This window comes from Schistocerca gregaria, chromosome 1 (assembly GCF_023897955.1).
Source record: "Schistocerca gregaria isolate iqSchGreg1 chromosome 1, iqSchGreg1.2, whole genome shotgun sequence".
Classification (NCBI taxonomy): domain Eukaryota; kingdom Metazoa; phylum Arthropoda; class Insecta; order Orthoptera; family Acrididae; genus Schistocerca; species Schistocerca gregaria.
The window spans coordinates 276527775-276552325 of NC_064920.1; the positions used below are offsets into that span (position 1 = coordinate 276527775).

General features: G+C 43.9%; 1 protein-coding gene across 1 annotated transcript in view; it reads left to right on the forward strand.

Moving 5' to 3' along the window:
• LOC126340649 (potassium channel subfamily T member 2) overlaps nucleotides 1-24551 on the forward strand; it is a 1715804-nt gene that overhangs the window by 937905 nt on the left and 753348 nt on the right. The gene's annotated exons all lie outside the window — the stretch shown is intronic.

Sequence of the window (24551 nt, forward strand, 5' to 3'; positions counted from 1 at the left end):
ATATGACAACGCAAGCAATCTGTCAGAAATCTACGCTAGCTTGCAGGCACGCATTAAAAAACGAAATCCGAAAGCGCATTCTGTGCCGTGTGCAGCACATTCTTTGAATTTAGTCGGCACTAGTGCTGCAAGCTGTTGTCGGGAAGCACGTTTATTTTTCAATGTAGTGCAAAACCTTTATAATTTTTTCTCTGCTTCCACACAACGCTAGGATAATTTGCTTTCTTTCAGGAAACCACGAAGTAGAACGGTAAAAAGTTCATTATAAACACGTTGGTCAGCAAGAGAGGAAGCATGTGTAACTCTTTATGAAAACTGGGAGGGCGTTATCAATGCCCTCACACATATTGCCAATAATACGTGTGAAAAACCACTTTTGCGAAATGAGGCTACAGCTATATTGAATCAACTGAGCAGACGAGAAACAGTATTCATAATGACATACTCCAGAGATCTAATAGTGCATGAATTATATGAATCACTTGTAGGATCTATCGCATCTATTCGTGGCTTGTTCGATTATTATAAAAATAAATCTATGGAGATTGTGACTGATATAGACTATAAATGCACGTATAGAAGATCACGAAAACACAAACTTCATGATGACGAAGAAGCGTATTCTGAAGAAGTTTTCCTGGCTGGAAGGGAAAAATTTAGAGTCGAAACATTTCTCCCAATACTCGACAACTGATTAGCAGCATTAGTGAGAAGGAAGGAAAGATATAGAACACTGTTGGATTCCTACACAGTTTTCAGTAACCTTAAGAAAAGTTCACCTGACAACATTGCTGAACGTGCAGAAAGACTCGAAGCGTCATATGACATAGATTTAGAGCATTCATTCCCTAGTGAATGTGTACATGATTCGGAACTTTGAAATCCTAACTGATAACCGTCTGAACTAGGAAGATATGATCAACGAGTTTTCTGCCGTCAAAGCCAGACGCAAATTTTGCTGACTGGTGAGTTTGTTTATTTATTCATATTATTTTAAAAAAATTTAGATTATAATGTGATTTTTATTATAAATTAGAGCACATTCATTGGATTTGCAAACTACGTATTACCTGTTTATTTTACAATTTCCGATGGCAGAACGCGGAACTAAATCTCGTTTCCGTGAAGACGTGACCGAAGGCGCCCGACAGTACTAAACAATACCCGAATGGCCCAGGCCGCTCGGCGCTATACAGCCAGGTCATACTGATACTGTAGTGTATTAAAACTGATGCGTGTTCTTGGCGTCTGCTGAAATGTATAATTATCGCGGAAATATACGTTATCGGAGAGTACGCTAAGGTGAAAAAGTATTAATAAATAACGTAGTTTAGTTCTGTCGATAAATACTTAAAAGCTTTGCTAATGCCGTTTGAAAGAGCTATGGTGAGAGCAACTGCAGTACGAAATTGTTCAGCCATAACATGGATTAAAGGTATTGTAAACACTTATTATGCAGTATCTGGCTACACACACCCTAATGCTTTACACGTCAACTACTAGATTATAAAATAAATTTGATTTTCCCACATTTGTCCGTCAAATTATGTGATAGCAAATCAGTTCTGTGTTTGTTCGTCTGTATTTAGTTATTAGTTCGTGCACCGAAATCTCTATTTAATTTCCATTTCGTACGGTTTCCTATAGATTCAAGTATTAATACCGAACGTGTTTATTTATTTGCTACACATTTCAACTTATTAGATCGTAAAACTACAGTTTAATTTTAATTTTGAAAGCATCTCTGTAAAACTACGCATTAATTTCTACTGCATGACACGTTCGCTTCAATTTTTAGATCGTAACGTAACTTTTTTATTTTCGTTTTCAACGGTTTCGTGTAAAAGAACATATTAAAAATGAATGTATGACAAAAATCCGTTGCCACCTACACGCTTGGCTGAATTTTTAAGCTATAAAAGAAAAGTTATTTTCCTTGTGTTCGTTTCTGTTGTTTTTCGACAGAAGAATGTATTAACACATTGCAGTTTTGTTTTATCTGCTGCTGTATACCAAGTACAGTTCAGGAATCGTATTTCATTTTGATTGAGCGCTACTAGACCTCTGACGCGTCCTTCAGAACAATAAATATCAGAGGGCGGAAACAGCTGACAGCGCTCTCACCCAAGACGGTAATTGTGAAATGATCGGGTAATACTTTTTATTGAAAATAATTTTTTTGCGGGGGGGGGGGGGGGTGAGAGCATATAACATAGTGTGCCTAGGGGCGCAAAGTTTTTAAATCCGCCACTGCTTGCATGAAGACTTCTGCTTCCATGTTAGACAATTTTGACATACCTAAATTCATCTAGCAGTTGGTGGCTTCACACAGCGCACCACAAAAACTGCCTACTCCATCGTCTTTCTCTCACAGATAGCTACGCATAACTGTACACCAAACACTCTCTTATTCAAACACTATTATAATCTCAGACCAGAAGCATTACCTCTGGGTCTCGGGTCTTATACAAATGTGCCCCAGTATCGTCCTTTCAAGCACTAGGATGGTTTGTTTCATTTCCCAAGGCTACCACCAATATTGCTTGCAGGCTGCCTATCTGACAGCTTCAAGGGACAACAATTCGATAATCAGGTTTTCGAACTTATCAGAAGGAATGGCGTGACGTCACTTTTATAGGTGATTCCAGACAAAAAAAGAAGAAAAAACAAACGGATAATTGAGGTCGAACGATCTAGAAGCCATGGTACTGACTCTATCCACCACGAGCCATACTGCGACGTAATATACCATCTTAGCAGCAAAATGTGTTAACAACATGCTTCTAGCACATTCGCTACACATGGGTAATGGTCGAAACTTGAGCCGAATTGGATGGGGACTTAATCTAAAAGTTTACATTCCAAATACAAATGTACTACAAGCGTTAATGGTGGATCGTAACCAAACGTCCCACCAATCTTCAATGGAAAGTGTTTGCTTCCATTGCCTGTAATTTCATTCGCCTCAGTTTTCACTGTTAATTACAGAGGCATACAACCATACATGCCTCTGTGGCAGGGTAAGCCACAATCTTCCGTCATATCAGATCCCCGAGTGCTGCTGTTTCCGCATGCTCCGTGGAAGAACCTATGTTTGTAGCGTTCAGAAGAAAATTTGAGTCTGTCCTGTAGATGTGCTCACATGCTCCAACCAGCCAGAAGGTTCGGGATAGAACACAAATCTGACATGAAGTTTCGTCTGCCACGACAAAATTTCTGCCATTTAATTAATTTCCTTCGTATAAAGAAAACTGGCACCTGACTGTACGAAATACCAAACGAAAACAGTCCACAGTATTCAGTGGTAAAGAAAATTTCATTATGGGTATATCATAAACGTGACCAGTGACTGCTTCTATTTCTTATCGGTTTCTGCTTGCAGGCAGTTCTCTGCAACTTCGTGTCTTTCGCTCCGCTGCATTCGTTTCTGGCTGCGGAAAGAAGACACTGTTTGTTCGGATCGATTTCACGCCGGGGTAAATTTATTGGATCCGTATCACATTACAACTTGCTGAGTGCTCCCGCCAACTACTTTATACAAAATTATACGCCGCCAGAATACGGGAAGAGTATCGCCTAGCGCCACGTGTAACTCAGCCGTTTTACGTTGTTTCTCAAGCTTTTGTCAGCTTTTTCGCTGGCAAATAGTAGAGGAAGTTAATTGTATCCGTAAAACTTTCTATTAACTCCTAATGCGGAGCAGAAATGAGGGTAATGAACTAGAAAGGTGCACATTTCTTTAAAAATTGTGCCATTCTGGGAGATTCTCTTCAAAGACTAGCGCAAACGTACACTGCATTTTTTAGATGAAGAAGTTTAGTTGCTTGCAGTGGTATAAACGAAGTATTCATACATGGCACTGAGATGCGTCGTGTATTAAAAACGAAAATACCGTAGAATGTTGGTTTTCTGGGACTGCTACACGTCCTCCACTTTCAATATATTCAGGGTGACACAGAATAACGGCAATGTTTGAAATGAGAAGTGGCAGCAATGGGCAGGTAGCAGCACGGCGAGTTCGTGACAGTTAGCGAATAAACAGTCCGCTATTTCAGTAATCATGGATCAGTGGAACGGACAACAGCGTGCGTTAGCCATAAAAATGTTTTATAAAAGCAATGACAGTTTGGTAGCGGCGCAGAGGGAGTTTGGACGTTTTTACAATTTAGGACGTTATGACGCCGTTCCGCCGAATCACGTGATAAAATGTTGGATTAATAACTTTGAACAGACTGGATCTGCCCTCAAGAAGAAACAAACAGGATGACCAAGAAGTGTGCGTTCTCCAGCGAACATTGATGTTGTCTGCGAGTTTGTCTCACGGAGCCCACGGCGTTCAGTTCGTAAGCAAACAGCAGTGGTTAGAATGGACCGGGAGAGTGTTCGAAGAATTCTTCATCTTCATTTAAACTTTCATCCGTACAAACTGCAGATGGTGCAACAATTGAAGGACAACGATTACTGGTTATTATTAGGATTCTGTCAACAAACGATGACAAAAATAAACAATGACGATGAATTTCTAAACAAGTTGTGGATATCAGATCAGGTACATTTTCATCTCACAGGTTATTTGAATAAACAGAACTACCATTACTTGGCAAACACAAATCCTAATGACGTTCATGAGTGCCCTTTACGCGCTAGTAAAGTGTCAGTATGGTGTAGTGTTTCATCATATGGGATTATCGGAACGTATTTTGTCGCAAATGAACAGGGAGACACAATAACTGTCAATGCCTACCGTTACGTGGAGATGCTACGAACTTTCGTTATTCCTGCACTGAACAACTTTCCAAACGTTCAATAAGCCTGGTTTCAATAGGACGTAGCGACATCACACACTGCACGGCAGTCAATACCATATGTGTAAGAATTGTTTGGCAACCGTGTGATCTCACGATTCGGCAACATTTCCTGTCCTCCTACATCGCCAGATTTATCCATTTGTGATTTTTTCTTGTGGGGCTACCTCAAGAGCAAAGTCTACACGACTCGACCAAGAACCCTGGATGAGTTAAAACAGAGAAATTGGTATGCAGTTCACAGTATCCCACTGAGATGTTGCAGCGGTCAATAAGGAATCTGAAAAGCAGATTACACGAATGTATTCGTACAGGATAATGCCATCTAAGGGATTTAATTTTTAAAAAAAATGGTAAATGCCATCAATGTTTCGTAAATGGCAAAGTTGTAAAGTTTCAGTTACTATGAATGCCATTTCTTTCCCTCATCAGTTCTAGATTTATTGGATTGTGGAAATGTTCCCGTTTTTCTGTGCCAGTCTCTACTACTTAATTATGATTTAAATGTAATCAGTGAGCGTATGGAGAGTGTCGCGTCAGTGAAAACTGAAGTCAGCCTGTTTCGACATTAAGTCATTAAGTGTGTGCTTCTGGGTCTTCCGCCGTGTTGTTTCCATTTGCGTTCCATGAAATATCCGTACGAGCTCTGAAAACCAAAAGAGCGTCAAAGGTTGTAGAGGTTGGAGGGAGTCGAACTTAGCTACAAACAGCGGTGTGAGACCAACACTAATCCACAATGTGGTCGCTACGGTCGCAGGTTCGAATCCTGCCTCAGGCATGGATGTGTGTGGTGTCCTTCGGTTAGTTAGGTTTAAGTATTTCTAAGTTCTGGGGGACTGATGACCACAGATGTTAAGTCCCATAGTGCTCAGAGCTATTCGACCCAGCCACAATTTGGTTGTAGTCCAGACAGCGAGTACACTTACAGCAAAATTCGCTGCTCCCGAAGAAGAAGACTGAGTCAGTCGTTGTAATACCCTGTCCGGTCACCTGGCGAGAGCCTTTTGCAACGTGGACCGCTAAGAGAAGTGCAGCGGGATAGTCAGTGAGGTTCTGGAAGACAACGATAGACACACGGAGCCATTCTGAGTCCAGTACAATGGCCAGCTGCACTACGTATCCCGGCTGAGGATCAAACGCGCGAAGAGCCCGATCGAAATGATGCTCACAAATTCCCGATTGCGTGCCAATGTGGGAAGTTCTTTCGCCAGGGGAGTACGGTAAAACGATCCTGGTATTCTTCAAACTACGCATGTACACTACGAGCTGCGTGACATGTTGCATTGTCTTGTTGATAGATGTCATCGTACCGAGGAATAACAAACTACTGTATATGTAGGGAGAGCCCCCACGGTTAGCCGAGCGGTCTAACGCACGGCTCTCCGGAATGGGAAGGAGCGCCTGCCTGGTACCTGACACGAATCCGCCCGGCGGACTTATGTCGAGGTCCGGTGAGTCGGCCAGTCTGTGGATGGTTTTTATGCGGTTTTCCATCTGCCTCGGCGAATGCGGGCTGGTTCCCCTTGTTCCACCTCAGCTACACTATGTCGGCGATTGGTGTGCAAACAAGTTTTGCACGTAAACGTACACCACAATTACTCTACCATGCAAAAATTGGGGCTACATTCGTCTGGTGTGAATCGTTCCCTGGGGGGCTGGGTGGGGGGGGGAGGGGGGCACCGGGCGCAGAGTAACCCTGGGTTCGGTGTGGGGCGGCAGAGGGATGAAGTGGACTGCGGTAGTCATCGTGGGGTTGTGGACCACTGCGGCTGCGGCGGGGAGGAGCCTCTCCGTCGTTTCTAGATCCTCGGTTAACATACAACATATGTAGGGATGGACATGATACCCAACGATAGTGCGCCGGCCGGTGTGGCCGTGCGGTTCTAGACCCTTCAGTCTGGAACCGCGTGACCGTTACGGTCGCAGGTTCGAATTCTGCCTCGGGCATGGATATGTGTGATGTCCTTAGGTTAGTTAGGTTTAATTAGCTCTCAGTTCTAGGCGACTGATGACCTCGGAAGTTAAGTCGCATAGTGCTCGGAGCCATTTGAACCATTGGAGCCCAACGATAGTGTATAATTGTGTTGATCCACTTTGGCTTCCAGAATGACGAGATCACCCAGAGAATGCCACGAAAACATTCCCCAGACCATAACGCTTCCTTCTCCAGCCCTGACCCTTCCGACGATTGTTGCTGGGTATTTCCTTTCAAACGTTTCTCACTGCACACGTCAACGTCCATCAGTCCGATGCAGCACAAAACATAATTCTTCTGAAAAGGCCACTTGTCCGCACACACACACACACACACACACACACACACACACACTGGACGTCCAGTTGCGATACTGGCCTGCAATTTCTAGCATTCGTCGCTATATTTAACCACGCTGCCCACAGGCTGTTTACGAAGTTAGCCGTTTCGGAAATGCTTTCATCCTCGGCACCAAAACCAATTATCGTCCCTTTTGGACGCCAGATAAATCTGTGGGTTTCCGCATTGGGATAATGACTCACTGTTTTTCGGCGTGCCACCGACACGCTTTACATATCCTTCACTGCTAGTATTACAGTGAGTGATTATTATAAGCTGACGTCAAACACATACAGTGCCCACATTATGTGACTGGAGTGTACATTATAGTGCATTAAATGGAAACAACAACTAAGCGGGACACTCGGACGCACATTATTAACCAGTCGCGCAGACATAAACCTGTGAGATCAATTTTTTTTTTTTATCCGCTAGCAAGCAGTCGCGGAGTACTAATGCACTGTTTGTGTTCTCATTACGAATTACGGAAATTATTTGGAAGCATGCGAAACCTTTTGAATAAGATCAAACCAACATATCACAAACATAATAAAATCAAACGAGAAGTGCCTCTTAACTATTTTTAACTTCCCTTGCTGAGATTCACAATCATGTAAAGCATTTTAAATGACAGCATCCGTGCCTTTTATTCAAAAACCCGCTATGGATTTTTTCGAGCACGTCATCATTATCAGGTGGAGTACTGCGAAAACGCTTCTTCAGCACTTGTCAAGATTTTGAAAATAATTGGCATGTGTTAACGTCATCGATATGTTCGTACCATGGGTATTTAACATTAAGTACACACAAAAGTTTGCATCACCCCTTTATTTTGAAATTAGTGGCACAGATTGTGGCGAAACAAGCGCTGTATCATTTGTGAGATACAGAGGCGAGCGAGTGTGCCGGCACTAGCCCCAGTTCACTGTTACTAGCGCCACGTCCTCGTAACTCGCCTGTGCTAAGCATACAAGTATTGCACCATAATCTAGGACTAAATTAAAAATTAAAGTAGCTTTTCCAAACATTGACAACATATGCTTCGGTAGATTAATGTTTAAATTGTCAAATCTCAATGTGATCAGACGAATATCTTTCCCTAAATACTTCGTTTTAAGAAAAAAAAGTGGCGCTATATATGAAACCTAGAAAAATCAAAAAAAAATCCTAACATGCAAATCTACGATGCTCTCAATTATTACAAGTTTCAACTAGATCGGAACAATGTTTAGGTCAAAATCGAAGTTTTTTAATGAAATCGAAGGCACTAACTGTTAGACTCAAGAAAATGGAAATTCTTATGAAACTTCAGTTCGATATAAAAACGTGAACTATTGGCCCACATTACGCTACCTCTAACAGATTTCGAGTAATTCACTGAAAACTAAATTAGAAACAAAAATGTCCTTAACTGTATTAGATTATCATTTACATGTTCAAATGAGTGTCAAATCCTAAGGGACCACACCACTGAGGTCATCGGTCCTTAGACCTACACACTTCTTAAACTAACTTACGCTAAAGGGACTCGAACCTCCAGCGGGAGGGGTCACGCAATCCGTGACATGGCGCCTGAAACCGCGCGGCCACTCCACGTGGCTATCAGTTATATTAATGATAGACAGTTCTGACTACAGCACTTGATTACATCTATTAAATAATGATGACATAACAAGTTTCAAGACTTTGATGTCAATAACAACCAATACAAGGTTTCTTAAGGCTGTAGTTTAGAAATTATATTCTACTGCCAGCACCGTTCTAAAAATTCTAGACGGCAAAGTTTGTATGTAAGCGAGCTAACACTTTTTCTATGATTAAAGCCAACTTAACTCCACTCATGCAAAAATTACGAAGATTCTTAATTGACTAATGACCGAGTTATTAAATAAACATCTCCGAGAAAGCGGCCATTTATATGTTGCTGCCGTGTGGTTTGAGGCGCCATATCACGGATTGCGCGGCCCCTCCCGCCGGAGGTCCGAGTCCTCCCTCGGGCATAGGCGTGTGTGTGTGTGTGTGTGTGTGTTGTTCTTAGCATAAGTTAGTTTATATAAAATGTAAGTCTAGGGACCGATGACCTCAGCAGTTTGGTCCCACAGGAATTCACACACACACTGGATGCTGCTACTTGGGCATACAACGGATGACGGCAGGTGTTCCCTTGGGCCGTCCGCTGCTCCTATATAAGCTTTGCATCACTTCGGTTCCAAGAGTTCCGGAATTTGTACAGAAAATTGGAATAGATATCAACATAAACATCATATCCACCCTTTTTATTGTTCATGTTGTAACACAATACAATGAGACCTTCAGAGGTGGTGGTCCAGATTTCTGTACACACCGGTACTTTTAATACCCAGTAGCACGTCCTCTTGCATTGATGCATACTATCCACAAGTTCATCAAGGCACTGTTAGTCCAGGTTGTCCCACTCCTCAATGACGATTCGGCATAGATCCCTCCGAGTGGTTGGTGGGTCACGTCGTCCATAAACAGCCCGTTTCAAACTATATCAGGCATGTTCGGTAGGGTTCTTGTCTGGAGAACATACTGACCACTCTAGACGAGTGATGGTATCCTGAAGAAACTCATTCACAAGATGTGCACGAATTGTCGTCCATGATAACGAATGCCTCTCCAATATGCTGCCGATATAGTTGCACTATCGGTCGGAGGATGGCATTCACGTATCGTACAACTGTTACGGCAACTTCCATGACCACCAGCGGCGTACGTCGGCCCCACATAATGCCACCCCAAGACAGCAGGGAACCTCCACCTTGCTGCAATTAACTGGATTGTGTGTCTAAGGAGTTCAGCCTAACCGGGATGCCTCCAAAGCATATGCAACACTCATCGGTGAAGGGATCGTGATGCCAATCCTGAGCGGTCCATTCGGCATGTTATTCGACTCATCTGTACTGCACTGCATGGTGTAGCGGTTGCAAAGATGAACCTCGCCATGGACGTCGGGAGTGAAGTTGCGGATCCTGCAGCCTATTGTCCATAGTTTCAGTCGTAACACAGCGTCCCGTGGCTGCATGAAAAGCGTTATTGAACATGGTGGCGTTGCTGTCAGGGCTCCTCCGAGCCATAAGCCGTATGTAGCGGTTATCCACTGCTGTAGTAGCCCTTGGACGGCCTGAGCGAGGAATGTCATCGACAGTTCCTATCTCTCTGTATCGCGTCCCTGTCCTGGTGTCACTCCGAGACACCAGGACACTTCCGCTGTTGAGCGCCGTTCCTGGCAAGTAACAATGCGGACGCGATCGAACCGCGGTACTGGCCGTCTAGACACGGTTGAACTACAGACGAGACGTGCCGTGAACCTCCCTCCTGGTGAAATGACTGAAACTGATCGGCTGTCGGACCCCCTCCGTCTAATAGGCGCTGCTCATGCATGGTTGTTTACATCTTTGTGAGTGTTTAGTGACATCTCTGAATAATCAAAGGGACAGTGTCTGTGATATAATATCCACAGTCAACGTCTATCCTCTGGAGTTGTGGGAACCGGGGTCATGCAAAACTTTTTTTGATGTGTGTATAAACACGACCTGAGATGCAGTCACACTTCACTTCACATCGCACCCAGCTGTCAGTCGGTTCCCGTGAGTCAAAAGCCGGCTTGAGCGTTATTTCGGATGACGTCACAGCCGAGCAGCTACTAAACGCAACTTTTTGGCACATATAGGCAGTGAACTCGTGAGGACTGTACACCGTCATGAATCGCTTTGGTTTCGCGTAATTAAATGTTTGTGTGTCGCCCATAATGTCAACAAAACCGCGTGGAAAGTGGTGAAATTATTTTCCACTTTTGGGGAGGGATTAACTTAGGTTATCAGAAGGCAGGGCGAATGACCATTTCTTGGGAACTTATCGTGGAGGTCACCTCTGAATCCTAATAGTGCCATTTACGTCAGAGACATCAATGTTATTATTATTACTATTATCATTATCAGAAATATTACTTTGTTCTGCGTGTGAAATTTTGTTAAATATAATTGAATCAGTTGAAACTCAGAGCTTCTACACTCCTGGAAATTGAAATAAGAACACCGTGAGTCATTGTCCCAGGAAGGGGAAACTTTATTGACACATTCCTGGGGTCAGATACATCACATGATCACACTGACAGAACCACAGGCACATAGACACAGGCAACAGAGCATGCACAATGTCGGCACTAGTACAGTGTATATCCACCTTTCGCAGCAATGCAGGCTGCTATTCTCCCATGGAGACGATCGTAGAGATGCTGGATGTAGTCTTGTGGAACGGCTTGCCATGCCATTTCCACCTGGCGCCTCAGTTGGTCCAGCGTTCGTGCTGGACGTGCAGACCGCGTGAGACGACGCTTCATCCAGTCCCAAACATGCTCAATGGGGGACAGATCCGGAGATCTTGCTGGCCAGGGTAGTTGACTTACACCTTCTAGAGCACGTTGGGTGGCACGGGATACATGCGGACATGCATTGTCCTGTTGGAACAGCAAGTTCCCTTGCCGATCTAGGAATGGTAGAACGATGGGTTCGATGACGGTTTGGATGTACCGTGCACTATTCAGTGTCCCCTCGACGATCACCAGAGGTGTACGGCCAGTGTAGGAGATCGCTCCCCACACCATGATGCCGGGTGTTGGCCCTGTGTGCCTCGGTCGTATGCAGTCCTGATTGTGACGCTCACCTGCACTGCGCCAAACACGCATACCACCATCATTGGCACCAAGGCAGAAGCGACTCTCATCGCTGAAGACGACACGTCTCCATTCGTCCCTCCATTCACGCCTGTCGCGACACCACTGGAGGCGGGCTGCACGATGTTGGGGCGTGAGCGGAAGACGGCCTAACGGTGTGCGGGACCGTAGCCCAGCTTCAGGGAGACGGTTGCGAATGGTCCTCGCCAATACCCCAGGAGCAACAGTGTCCCTAATTTGCTGGGAAATGGCGGTGCGGTCCCCTACGGCACTACGTAGGATCCTACGGTCTTGGCGTGCATCCGTGCGTCGCTGCGGTCCGGTCCCAGGTCGACGGGCACGTGCACCTTTCGCCGACCACTGGCGACAACATCGATGTACTGTGGAGACCTCACGCCCCACGTGTTGAGCAATTCGGCGGTACGTCCACCCGGCCTCCCGCATGCCCACTATACGCCCTCGCTCAATGTCCGTCAACTGCACATACGGTTCACGTCCACGCTGTCGCGGCATGCTACCAGTATTAAAGACTGCGATGGAGCTCCGTATGCCACGGCAAACTGGCTGACACTGACGGCGGCGGTGCACAAATGCTGCGCAGCTAGCGCCATTCGACGGCCAACACCGCGGTTCCTGGTGTGTCCGCTGTGCCGTGCGTGTGATCATTGCTTGTACAGCCCTCTCGCAGTGTCCGGAGCAAGTATGGTGGGTCTGACACACCGGTGTCAATGTGTTCTTTTTTCCATTTCCAGGAGCGTATTTATAATTATAGTTCCTCACTCCGTTGAGTAAACAGAGAGTAGAAACATTTCCTTCAGTGGACAAAAGAAGAATGTGGACTTGCAGACTGGAAACTGTTGTCGGTATGTTCTCCATCGCTTTCTGGCTGATGGCAAAAGCAGGTTTCAGGAGCTCGTGAATGAAAGCGAACATTATTTCTTACTATAAACCCGCCGCCCGACAAGATGACAAAAACTGGCTCTTGCTCGTGCGTAGATATTCATTTGTAACGTGTCCATATCCAAACAAACAAAATTTGTGCAACGACAAAATTGTCTGTTTCAAATTGGTGATTTTTCGTAGCATTCCTGAGCAACGTCAGTACGTGGTGGAACGCAGGCTTGAATCCGTCGTGCATACCATCGATGAGACCGTCACGTCGGCCTGATCCAGATTATTCCAATCTTTAATGGCAATTCTGCGTAAGTTGCCCAGTATATGTGGTCGCTTTTGACGTCCAAAAGCAGTTTCTTTCTGTCGATCCGACTCATGTTCGATTGGGATCATGTCCGGGGAACAGGAAAGTCCCTCCATTCTGGTAGTCCTAACATGCTGAAGAAGCCTGTTCACGAGAACAGGACGATGAACACGATAGTTACCGTCGATCAAGATGAAACTGTCGTCAAAACTGTTGGCGGTACTGTCGCACTGTCGGTTGCAGAATCCTGTTCCTGTACCGTAGAGCAGTGACATAGCCCTCAACAGTCACGACTGATGTGTTTTGACCCCAATAACACATGTGGGACAATGTGTTTGATATTACCGGGTTGTCAGCAAACACATTGGCTGCGATTATCTGGCAGTTTTGTCCCTAAACAACACTCAAGACCACTCCTCAGGCGTCCATTCTGTATGATTTCTTTCTCATCTGTAACAGACTCCATGGTGCCGTAGTATATGGCGTGGTGTCGCCATGGTTGTCGGGAACGGAGATTCGCATCTTGCATGTCTCCTAACAGATCAATGCGATACATGACATCCTGTAGTCTCTCCGAAAGCCGAATTCAGTTCTGGAGCACTCAGTCTGTGTTTCCTTTGACTCATAAATCGTAGATATCAGTCATTCTGTGCATCTGTTTAACTTGGAAGGCCTCTGCGGTGTAAGCCCTCAACACTACCTGTTAATCAGACGCTGTTCCGTGACCCTATCACGTCACTTTGACCCTAGTGGACACGTCGATCAACTTCCGTACTTGACAAACCTTTTGCGCGAAACGTGATGGTGCGGACCCAATGACTGGTCGAGGTTGTGCTTTGTTGAAAGTTGGATGTTCACCCTAGTGTTCCACAGATGTGTCTACTGCTTCCCTACTGGTGCTTTACTTTCAACTGAAATGCTGCAGTCCATTCGAGTGCGACGTTATAGGCGTAGGTTTCGCTCATGGTAACCATCTGTGTGTTTACTAACAACGTCAGGGGTGGCCTTCAGATCGGCACAGGAACAAACAGTAGCAGCATACGTGCATGATATATCAAGGTGATGTAAAATTATTGTTGTGTGTAATTTCTGTAGCAGATCACAACATTGGTAAAATTAAGCACTACGGATATGATGACGACATATGCAGATGTCATAAATTTCTGACATGTGTTGATCTAGACTACTTAATAACCATCACACGTCTGAAAGCACAATAGTGTATTTTGTGAATAAATAGTATTATAAACCATAACGTCCTTTAAAAGACCTAACGACATTGTTTACTTCCCTACCACCATTAAACTTGACATGCAATGAAATATTTGTTCATTTTCCTTACTACCTTCGAACTGATTGGTGATCAATCAACTTCACATGTTGCGTTTAGATGCATTCTCGATAATCTCTAATACATCGAGCTGTGAGAGGAATTTGTACCATAGCTGTAAAAGACAACAACGTAATCAGTGGTAGTTTTAGATCTGAAGATGTGCCTGTAGTGTTTCGAATCTAATAACTGAATTAATCAAATATTTCATTAAGTGGCTGCAATTTATTTAATGTAAGACCGCTGGTTCAAAATTATCCACAATGGACAAAATTAATGAAGTTAAAACTATGGAACAATTGAGAATGAGATGTACTCATACTAGGAGCGCTGGAATTCGAAGCTACATCAGAAGCTGTAATTAGTTTGGGATTTTTTTTTATATTTAACGTTATTATACCCTCAGGCCCTCCATTACATTGGACCAAGGTTTTACATAACGAGTACGTTTTACATCATAGTTATCCAAGAAGCAACAATAATTTTAAAATGACAAATAGTACTAAAGTTATTTTATAATACTGGCAGTATTTCTGCTGTCAACATTGTTGCTACTGCTGCTGCTGTTGCCACTATTACTATTACTACTACTAATAATAATGATAATAGTGATAGTGAGTGAAACAAAAATTATTTATAGCTATACAAAATTGCACTTGTCTGATATAGTGAGGCCTGGGGAAGGGAAAGTTAAGTAGGGTGCACTAGCTAGGAGCACTCAGGAATGATGAAGATATGGCTGGAAAGAAGAATGTAAGCGGGCAACGAGTACATACGATGACAAAGGAATACATTATCGTTGCTTCAGCAGATTTATCATTATATATCTTTTGAAACTGAAGATGTTATTTATTTCTCTGATATAATGAGGCAGGTTGTTCCAGAGACGGGTTGCTGCTACTGAAAAGAGCTTCGAGATAATGATTGAGTGATGGAGTGAGGCAGAAAGGTTTTCACTTTGTTGGAGACCGGTGTAAATGCAATCTTGTTCAGACAAAAGTGATAAGGTCGAGGGGGAATGTGAGGGACGGTGCATGTTGATAAGACAGAAGAGAAGACATATGGTATATATATATATATATATATATATATATATATATATATATATATATATATATATATATATAAACCTAGAGTGACCAAGAGATATCGCATGGATTTTGCATAGGCTGATCCAACTCTATATCCTGCTCCCGTTTTGATTGAGATTCTCGTTAGCTGTCTTCAGGTTTACTGATTTTACACCTCGACACAGCTGGTGGCCATCAACATATATGTGGTATTTAAAATAGGGCAGAACTAATGGCATATCATTTACGCATGATGAGATGACCTAATACCGAAACCTGGGGGACGCCTGATACTATTAATTGTGACTGTACGGTGTTGGACACGAAACATTGCTGGAAATATGTCAGACGCGAGGGAATCCAGTGCACTCCACCTGGCGAGAAATTTAGGGTGCTAACTTTTGCAAGTAAAAGTGCGGAAGTTGATAGAGTCAAAGGTTTTGCTGAAGTCTAACAAGCACATATAAGTCGCCTCTTATCTATCCATTGCAAGCTTTATTAAAGCAGATGTACTGTAATCTTTACAGCAGTGGGCAGTAATGAGTCAGTAGTAAATTTCTTCATTTGTACTGTGGCATGTCCGAAAGAACAGGTGCCACACATCCATATAATAAATTCGCCTAGATGGGTAATGGATCCACCTCCTTCAGTGCGGATGTACATCTGACCTCCTGTCGGAACCTCAGAGTAGCGAGCACAGAGGAAATCCACAGAGCTGCAGGTTATTGGCGCTCGATAGAAGTGAGGGTTGGGCGTGATGCGCTAATACTGTGTCCCGGATGGCACAGTGGTTAACACACCTGCCTAGTAAGTTACAGTTCCACTTCGAGCGCAGAGCGGGAAGGTTCCTGTTTATCTCACTTGCCGCAGCGTCGCTTGTGTGGAGTTTTCCTCGTTAGTGGTGTTCTGTCTGCCGAGTGAATTGTAGCGCCTCCGCCCAGCATTTGCTTCCTGTCTGTGTTCGTCTATTTGCAGCGGCGTCGAGCGGTCCGCTATGGCTACCATGGTTTCCACGTGTGTTCTCCGAAAAGGTACTGTAAGCTTTACTTTTGATAAAACAACGCGACACGTGCAGCTCGGGTCTCCAGAAATCCACGATTGGCGTGTCGATACATTTCATGTGAACTCTGATCAGGTCCACACCGCTTATTTTGATGCAGACGAGTACGTGTTGTACGTGAAATTTATGGATCCCCTCCATGTTGAAAAATTACTGTCACGACGTAGTTCACAAGTCCCGTTCAAGCATCCCGGTAACTCCGTTAGTATGGTTTCCCTCGCACATGTTGAAATCGAACTTTCTGAAGGACATATTGACTCCATACGGTAACGTGAGAAACGTCCGTCGTGGACGCTGGTCTACTCAGCATAGATTACAGTGTTATAGTGGAATTCGTACCGTGGAAATGCATGTCAAACCCAATATTCCATCACATTTACAAGTGTGTGGTTACCACGTCCGTGTCATGTATACTGTTCAAGAGAGAACCTGCTTCCTATGTAATGAAAGTGGACACGTTCGGTCTAATTGACAGCAGAGGGCAGGCTGGGGTGGCCTAGCGGTTCTAGGCGCTAAAATCTGGAACCGAGCGAAAGCTACGGTCGCAGGTTCGAATCCTGCCTCGGGCATGGGTGTGTGTGACGTTAGGTTAGTTAGGTTTAAGTAGTTCTAAGTTCTGGTGGACTGATGACCTCAGAAATTAAGTCTCATAGTGCTCAGAGCCTTTGAACCATTTTTTGCCCTCGGAGGGTTTTTGTATTAAAGCCGTCGTTAGTGCAGCGTCGCAAATTGACAGTTGCTGATCTTGTTCCTTCCACCCCCACCGTCGGACCTTGTTCTGCTTCGGATCATAATGAACAAACAGTCAGTTCTGATAATTGTGTCAATGAATTTCCGCCTTTACTTCCGCGTCAGGTTCAGAATCCCATTGACCGCAGGATAGAACTTATAACGGCGACAAACAACGAACGTCGCTCTCAGGATAGTGATGGTGAGAATTTGGCTGTGCCTTCTGCGCCAACCACCTCCGCATCGATTGTGTCCCCTGATCCTCTCGATGCTACGATACCTTTCGTGCGTAGTTCGGTGAGTAGCGGAGAAGTTATCTCCAGCATCCCTCCTGCTCGCGAAGTGGCTCCTCCTGAGCTTCCTGTGTGTGGAGAGGGAGCGGAGTCGCCCCCCCCCCCCCCTTCCTCCCTACGCCTTTGTGTCCTGCGTTACAGTCTGAGACGATGCAATGTCCTCCTACTCCTTTGTCTTGAGCCGCCGACGATTTCCTGCTTTTGCCGACTACAGCAACCCCCGAGGAGAATAACATAGCGACCAAGTATCACCTGTTGCATTGGCAGTTCCACAGAACGCTTCCGCCTTAGTGAATGGAACTGCATTACATGACCTTAGTTCTGAGGGACACGACGCTGTACCTCTGACCCCTCCCACACCTCCGTCTGCAGAGGCCGCTATCCCACGCAGCCGACAGAAACAGCGTATTCCATCTGATCGTGCGGTAGCACGTAAGAAATCTAAGAAAAAAGGTTGCGTTGACGAAGGTTATGCCCCCCCCCCCCCCCCCCCGATGTCTGATTCCTATGTGGACTCCGCAATGGACCTTGACTCTTAACTGTCTACTTAATTCTACCAGGAGGTTCCCTATGTCCCTGTCCAGCTGTGATCGTTGACCCACGCCTACACGTTCCTTTCCTTAAACGTTAATCGTGTGGCATCAGAATTGCGATTGACTTCGCTGCGTCAGTTCATTTATGATTCATGTGCGGACATAGTCTTCTTACAGGAGGTGTTATTTAGTAATTTCTCCTTATCTGGTTTTCGTATGATCTTTCATGTAGCACTGAAATATTCTACGGGGACCGCGTTATTCTTTCGCGAAGGCATCCCTGTTGCTGAGGTGGAAATGTTGGATTTTGGCAGGGCTAGAGGTTGTCAACTTTTTAATCTTACCTTAGTTCTCTTATATGCTCATTCTGGCACTGTTCGCGCAGTGGAACGTTCGCTTTTTTATAAAGAGGATATTGTTTATCTGTTGCGTAAGAGTCCTCCCGGTATTCTGTTGGTTGGTGATTTTAACTGTGTATTGCGTCCTGCAGATAAAACTCCTAATTTTAATTTCTCTCGTGAATTACATGAATTGGCCCGCATAAAAGACGTCTCGATACGTAAATTCCCGACGTTAGTTAAATTTACTCACTTTATTGCGGCTTCTAGTAGCAGGTTAGATAGGTTTTACTTATCAGACTGCCTAAGCGATAGTATTCTTAATGTTGAAGTCATCCCAGCTTCTTTTACGGATCACTGTGCTGTGGGCACAACTCTCAATCTTGAACGGCAACCAGTTAAATTGTTTCGCCCTCCGTGGATGTTAAACGTCGCTCACCTAGCTGACACCCCTCTCTCGATGAATTGTGCGAGCCGTGTGGGAGCGTACTCTACGGTCCACTGGGAAATACTCTTCCACCCTTGACTGGTGGACACAGCTAACAAAACCGAGGCTCAGTCAAACTTTGATACTTTTCTGTACTGCCAAAGCGCGAGACTTTCGAATAACTTATGAAAATCACTATTCCATCCTGCATGAACTTAATGCTGCTTGGGATCACGTCCCTCTGTGAATTGCGGATGTTAGGCGCGTAAAAGCAAAATTGTCGACCTTGAAGAGAATACAAATGGGAGGTTTGAAAATCCAATCGAAGCCGCGTTCATTGGTGACGGAAGAACTGACCTCCTTATATCATTTGCTTCATGCGCCAGACCTGTCGCTGACGCGCTTGTATTCATTCATTCACGACAAATGATGGACGTATCGTAATGGCGCAAGCTAATGATATAGAGCGTATCTTACACCAATACTATGTAGACATCTAGGACATACAATGAAACCTTTTACGACCCACTTGTCAGCATCTTGGATACGACATTTACACCTGAACATAATGTAACGCTCTTAGCTGCCTTTCTGCCTAAGGAACTTTACAAACTTATTGTGTGATCGCCTTCTCAAAAGTCCCGGGGCCTAGAAGGGCTTCCCAAGGAATTTTACACGCGCTTTTGGCCGTTGTTGGGTTCTACCTTTACCTCCCTTTTGAATGAAGTGTTATAGGGTAGAGTAGTGTCGACCTCGTTCAAAGTGGCAAAAATTGTTGTTGTTGTGGTTGGCAGGAGAGCCAACCTCTGGGTACTAAAGGAGGCCGAAATGCACGCGTTTTAGCTCACGCAGGCTGGCGTGAGGTCTGGAACATGACAAGGGAATTAGAATTGAGAAAAACGGATGTAGCTGGTGGAATACTTAACTTTAATCCATCAATGACGAACGTCGCTCTTGACATTAAATGATTCACAGTATCAATAGTAACAGATAATGGCGCCTTGCTAGGTCGTAGCAAATAACGTAGCTGAAGGCTATGCTAACTATCGTCTCGGCAAATGAGAGCGTAAAAGTCAGTGAACCATCGGCTGTTTAACTGGGGCGAGTGCTAGGAAGTCTCTCTAGACCTGCCGCGTAGCGGCGCTCGGTGTACAATCACTGATAGTGGCGACATGCGGGTCCGACGTATACTACCGGACCGTGGCCGATTTAAAGGCTATCACCTATCAAGTGTGGTGTGTGGCGGTGACACCACAGTTTTAATCCCGAAATGCACTGGACCGGCTGCCCGTGGTAGCTTTCGCCCACTTCTTTGTTAAACTTTGATTATAAGACTGTGGCGAGGGCAGTTAACAGTAGGATGCCGGCTCTGATGGGGACGATTGTTGCAAAACATCAAAGCTGCGTACCTGGTCGTCCCATTCTTACCCTTATAGTTGAGTGTCGTGACGTGGTTTCGGTTGCTGCTATAACGTCCGTTCCTTGTGCCCTTTCTTTTCTAGACTTCGATAAGGCATTAATCACGACTTTCTGCTTCGTATTCTGGATGCAGTTTGTTTCACTGTTGACACACGTAGAGTGCTCTTAAATATGTTTACGGTATTTCGGCTTCGGTGATCGTTAATGGCCAACTGACAGCCCTAATAAATATCCGTAGGGCAGTGCCTCAAGGAAGCCCACTGTCAATTACATTGTTTCTGTTATCTCTGGAGCCCCTACTTCAGATGCTAAAATCCTAGCTGACAGGTTGGACGCTTTCCGGCGGGACTATTAGCTGTTCGTGCATACGCGGATGAGGTGACGGTTCTACTTCTCAATCCTGCTGAGATACCTCGATTGAAGTCCGTAATCGATGATTTTTGTTGGAGTTCAGGTGCAAAACGTAATGAAGGTCAACACAAATGCTTGAATGTACTAGAAACCTATTTCTATTTTAGAGTTTAGTGTAACTAATTTTTATATCAATCATGCTTCATTTCTTTGTGTTCCACTTATACAATCCGTTTTTTAATGTCTTGCACGTTAATCGAACGACGCTGTGACTATGGCAAAAAATCTCCGATAACTGCCAATCTATCAATCCATCCATCTATCAATCCATCCATTCACTGCCTGGTAATTTGCTATGCAACGGAGAGTTTTCTGGGGCATTCGGTTAAAACAACACTTAATAAAACATACGTTGTACAGTTACAAGCCTATTAATTGACTGTGAACAAGGAAGAAATGCCCTAAAATTCTAAGCAAATAACACTTCCATCGGAGTCTGAAGCGTGATGCATTCTGTAACACCTGCAGTCGAAGTTGTACTACTGATGTTCATGTTGGTGTCTATTGAAGAAAAGGAACTCAAGCAAGCTCCGTTAATTGTATGGACTGAACAATGCTTTTTATGGCAACTCTTGACTTTCCTTGGTTCATTTGTGAATTACATGTTTCAAATTTCCGTTAACCGAATTCCGTTATAATTATTAGTATTCGAATAAAACGAATTGTCGAATATGAGTTACGAAACTGGGGACCCGTAGACAATTAGTCGTTTATTCGTTGTTCATTGTTGTGTTGCTATCGGAAGCGGTGATGAAATGGCATATTCGCGAAGAACGGTGGCGCCGTAACACACTGAGTTAGTGGTCGGTCCCCGTTGGCCTCGTTGTCGACGGGACATTCACCTCCAACCTCTGTCTTGCTGCCTGCGCGACAGAACGGTGTTTAGCTTTACCGCATCCCGACTGCCATAAAGAAATTGTGCTCTGCAATTTATCAAACGTAGTATAGAAGAAAAAGCTGTTCACCTACAACTTCTGTCTTGCTGCCTGCCGCGACAGAATGCAATTTCACCTTACCCGCATCCCGATTTCCATAAAGAAATTGTGCTCTGCAATTTCTCAAACGTAGTACAGAAGAAAAAGCTGATAACTATCGGCAGAAAGAGCGAGAGTCCGTAGAACCATAGTAACTATACCACAGTAAGTAGTAGCTGCGAGAAAAACATTGTACACTATGTCCTAATTCCTAAGTTTTATGTGCACTGAGGTTCGTGATAAAACGATTACTGCGATCAAAGCAATTGTGAAATTTATTGCCATCAAAGCAATGCGAGGATAAGATGAAACATTCTAGTATTAGCCACCATACACATTTTTAAGTAAAAAACAAAAGCACTTAATTTTCGTCGTTTTCCTTCCTTTTTAGTCAAAGCTTTTTTACATAGTTCACCCAGTGAGAAGATTCTTCAGTGTATCCAACTTAACGATCTAATCATCATCATTTCGTCCCCATCGACGCGCAAGTCGTCGAAGAGGCGTCAACTCGAAAGACCTGCACCAGGCGTACGGTCTACCCGACGGGAAGCCCTAGCCACACGACATCGATCTACCATTGTCGTAACCTTTTCATTCATCTACATCTACATCTACATCCATACTCCGCAAGCCACCTGACGGTGTGTGGCGGAGGGTACACTGAGTATCTCTATCGGTTCTCCCTTCTATTCCAGTCTCGTATTGTACGTGGACTCAAAACTTATCTCAGCTGCATATTTCTTCAGATACAACAACAGGTGAATGTCAGAGGTTGCCAAATCGGTTGAATGGAGTAAATGTTACAACAGTTCTACTCCGTTTTCAGTTATCAAAGCAACTTCGATAGTAGGCGCGTTATCTTAAAGGAAGATGCCCATTTTTTCTTCATTCTGTAATACAGAATTCGTCTCACGCATATTTTGATACCTTAGACCAAGCTGTATCCGCAAAATACTGACTTTCCATTTGCAGTGTAATCAGTAAGGAAACCCATTATGCAGCCTTTAAAACACGCTCTATCGCTATTCCAGCAAATGAAACTCTTTTCTGCTCCTTTTAAGCAGCACCACTACCTTGACGTCAAGATTTATACCCCGTGGTATCAAACTGACCTAGACAATCAGACGGATTACGTTTGGAACAATCAAAATGTGACGGAAAAGAGTTTAGGCATATTTTCGTTTACTGTTTGGTACTGTTTAAGAAATATGGCAACCATCTTGCATAAAGCTCTTTCGTAGTTCAAACCCCATCTAAAAATATCTGTACCCTTCCATACTGATATGCCTATAACGTCATTTACTTCCTACATCTGTTATTCGCCATCACCCATCGAATTTTTATCGAGCACCGTAGGTTATGTACAAGGATTATACCATGAACACTACTAAGAGCTATGAGCCCTTCTTACGCTAAAAATGTTATTATGTTCATGTCAGAAGTAGGACAATTATCTTCACTTCTAAAGAGTGCTAATGGAAAGAAGCGTTAAGCAAAATCAGGACACGTGGTAGTCATTAATGGATCTGGACGAAGCCTTCGACATTCTAAGTTAGAATAACATATTGAAAAACCTCAGAATATTTAGGCTAAACCACAGGGGCAGACGAACCTGCAACAGCCATAAACCCAGGTGAAGATAATAATGAAGAAATGTTAAAAAAGAGAAGTTCATGTTAAGAGGAATGAAGGTACTGATGCGGCTTATCCCCACCGTTATTTCTGTGCATATGAAAAGCAATGAAACAAGACAATACAATTTCGGAATAGGAAAACAAAATCTACGATTCGCAGACGATGTAGCCCTCCTTACCGAATACGAAAAAAAATACTGGTCACAGAATGTACCTTAAGAATAAATAAAGAAAAGATGTAGGCGACGTACAGTTGTGAAAAGGAACAAAAACCGTCAATCAGAAGTGTAAAGGACACGGCAGGGAAAGATAGATAGAAATCCTGTCATCTAGGAAACAAGACTACACAGGAAAGGTGCAACAAAGAAAATATCAAAGGTAGACAGCTACGGGCAAAAAAAAGGACTTTTTCAATAAAAGAGCTCTGTTGATGTCAGGTAATGTTTTTGTTATGGTCTTCAGTACGAAGACTGATTCGATGCAGCCTTCTACACTAGTCTTTCTGTGCAATTCCCTTCATCTCTGACTAACTGTTGCAGGTAACATCCGGCTGAAACTGCTTACTGTATTCCAGCTTAGGTCTCCCGCTACGATGGTAACCCGCCACATTCTCCCCACTACCAATCTGATGATTCCTTGGTGCCTCAGGATGTGTCCTATCAACCGATCCACTCTCTTCGTCAAGTTCTGCGATGAACTTCCTTCTTTCCCAATGCGATTGAGTATCTCCTCAGAAGTTATTCGATTTATCCGTCTGATCTCTAACATTCTTCTCTAGTGCCACATTAAAAAAAAAGCTTCAATTCTCTACTTTTAGGAGATTCTTGTGCACGTTTCATTGCGGTACGACGCTACACTCCAGACAAACACCTCCAGAAAAGATGTCCTGATACTTAATGTTATATTAAATGTTAACAGATTCTACTTTTTCAGAAATGCAGTTGTTGCATTGTATATTTTCTCTGTTTTTGCCATGATCAGTTATTATTCTGTTGCTTGGACAGCAATAATCATCTACTTTTTTAAAAAAAATATTAAAACTGTACTAAACTCTATCCGAATAGGTCTCGGAAGGTCCAACGATACAAATCTATAATCAAGTCTTACCAATACTGACTTGTACTGGAAGGATCACAGGAGACGAACGAAGTTTAGATAGACAAAGACTAAAAATGCAAAAGAAATCACACGGGAGGATGTTGAATGTAGTAGTTACCTACAAAAGGAATAGATCAGCCTAAGACGGTAAAAGATGAAGGATAACATTCAAACCAATGAAAGACTGATTACATTTAAAAACAAGTATTGTGCAAGTACACG